Source organism: Tamandua tetradactyla, chromosome 10, assembly GCF_023851605.1.
Source record: "Tamandua tetradactyla isolate mTamTet1 chromosome 10, mTamTet1.pri, whole genome shotgun sequence".
In the NCBI taxonomy this organism is placed as follows: Eukaryota; Metazoa; Chordata; class Mammalia; order Pilosa; family Myrmecophagidae; genus Tamandua; species Tamandua tetradactyla.
Window position 1 is genome coordinate 78,191,965 of NC_135336.1, and position 2,709 is coordinate 78,194,673.

A 2,709-nucleotide genomic window follows, 5' to 3' on the forward strand; every position below is an offset into this window, starting at 1 on the left:
AGAGGGTTTCACCAAAATTTTAGAGCTGGCAGAAGACAGAATAAGTGAAATTGAAAACAAGATAATTGAAATTATTCAGGTCAAAAGGGAAAAATAAAATGAATAAAAAAGTGAACAGAGTCTAAGAAATATGTGGGATACCACCAAATGTAACAATATGTATGTTATAGAACTCCCAGAAGGAGAAAAAAGGCAAGATAAAAAGAGGAAAAAGGAATAGCTAAAGAAATAATGACAGAAAACTTCCCGAAGTTAATATGAATAAACACATTAAAGAAGCCCAATGAATCCTGAAGAGTATAAACTTGGAGAGAACCATGCCGAAACACATTGCAGTCAGACTGCTGAATGCCAGAGAAAAGGAGACCATTCTGAAAATTGCAAGAGAAAAACAATGTTACATAAAAGTTTGTCCCAATAAGATACAGTTCTAATTTCTCATCCCAATAAGATACAGTTCTAATTTCTCATCTGAATCCATGAGGACAAGAAGGCGATGGTTTGAAATATTTAATGTGCTCAAAGAAAAAAAAAATTGCCAATCCAGAATGTTGCATCTGGTGAGACTGTCTTTCAAAAATGAAGGAGAAATAAAGACATTCCCAGGTAAATCAAAGCTGAAAGACTTCAAAAGTAGAATTGTACTGCAAGCAGTGCTAAAGGGAGTTCTTCAGACTAAAAGAAAAGGACAGTAGGCAGCAGATCAAAGTGGTATAAAGAAATAAAGTCCTCTATTAAAGGCAACAATATGGATAATTATAAATGCAAGTGTCATTGTATTTTTTAGTATATAACTCCACATTTGAATTCTTACAGTTTCTAAAATGTGAGTGCATGAAAAATAATCATAAAAATATGGCTTGGTCATGCAATGTATAAAGATAAAATTTGGAGCAAGGGCAACAAAATGTGGGGGAATGGAAAAGTAGTAGGTATATGCTATTGAAGTTACACTGATATCAAATCAGACATAAGTGATTTAAAATATTCAATTTAAAACCCATGTTAATCACAAATAAAATATATATAAAAAAGAAATGAGCATGGACTCAGATGGTACAATTCAAAAAAAAAAAACAAATAAATGTGAGAGTAGGCATCAGTGTAAAAACTGAGGGACAAAAAAGTATGGGATTTACAGAGATCAAGTAACAAAAGTATTAGAAAAAGTCCTACATTAGTACTAGTTAATTCTCCAGTACAAAGGCAGAAATTGGTAGAATGAATAAAAAGCATGATCCAACTCCATTCTGTTTATAAGAGACTTACATTAAATTCAAGAACACAAGTAAATTGAAACTGAAAAGATAAAAAACATATAAGACGCAAATAGTAACCAAAAGAGAGCTGGGACAGCTATATTAATGTCACTAAAATATACCTTAAGTCAAAAACTGATAGGATGGACAAAGAAGTCACTTTGAATTGGCAAAGGGGTCAATTCAACAAGAGAAGATATAATAATTATGAATATATACGTACTAATGACTGAGTCCCAAAATATATGAAGCAAATATTCATAGCATTGAAGGGAGAAATAACTAGTTCTACATTGATAGTAGGAGAATTCAATACTCCAATAAGGGGTAGAACATCTAGACAGAAGATCAGTGAGGAAACAGAAGATCTGGACTATAAAACTAGACCTAACAGATATATATATGTAGCACTCTTCACCCAACAGCAGCAGGATGCATGTTCTTCCTAATACACATGGATCATTCTCCAGGGATGGACCATGTGTTAGGTTACAAAATGTCGCAATGCATTTTTAAAAAATATTAAAATCAGACAATATGATTTCTCTGACCACAGTGGAAAGAAGCTAGAATTAATAATAGAGGGAGACCTGTAAAATTCACAAATACATGAAAATTAAACAACATACTCTTAAACACAGGGTAGAATAAGAAACCACAATTGGCATTAGGAAATATGATGAGCGCAATTAAAATAAAAATACAACATACCAAAATTTATGGGATACAAAAAAGTCCAAACTGAGGAGATATGTATAGCTCTAAAGGTTTACATATTAAAAAAAGAAAGATCTTAAATCAGAAGTCTAACCACCTGACAGATCAAGAAAAAGAGGAGCAAACTAAATCCAAAGCAAGCAGAAGGAAGGAAATACGAATTAAAGCAGAGATAGGTTAAATAGAGATAAACAGAAACAAACCAAGCAATAGAGGGGTTTGCTCAGGGCTCTGTAGGTAGGCCAGTGGCTCCTGATGCCTCACTCTGGGTACTTGACTGCATCCACTGGCATGGCAAATGTGGCAAGTGACAGTTAGGGAATATGGAGCAGGCAGTTGTGAGTGTGTGAGGGTATGAGTGTGTGGGTATATGGAGGTGAGGGAGAGACAGACCTCAAGTGATAAAGTGAGTAAATGTTAAGGATGCCTGGCCGTAGGAGCTATGGTCTCTAGAGACAAAATGAGGTGGCTCCCAGCATCCCAACTCCCTAACTGTCTCTCCAACTTCATCCTGTGCGGTGGCCTGCACTTCCTTCCAGAGTCCCAATCTGGATTTTCCAGCCAAGAGCTAGGAAGGAGATGCCAGAGATAAGCACAGAGACCTAAATTGAGTTAAAACAGTTGGAGAAGACCTTCTACACCCATGAACATCATGTGAAGACTGAACTTAAAATCAAATATAAAGGAGAATAGAGTCTACATTCTAGAGGAAATAATTCAGGGAAAAAAGGAA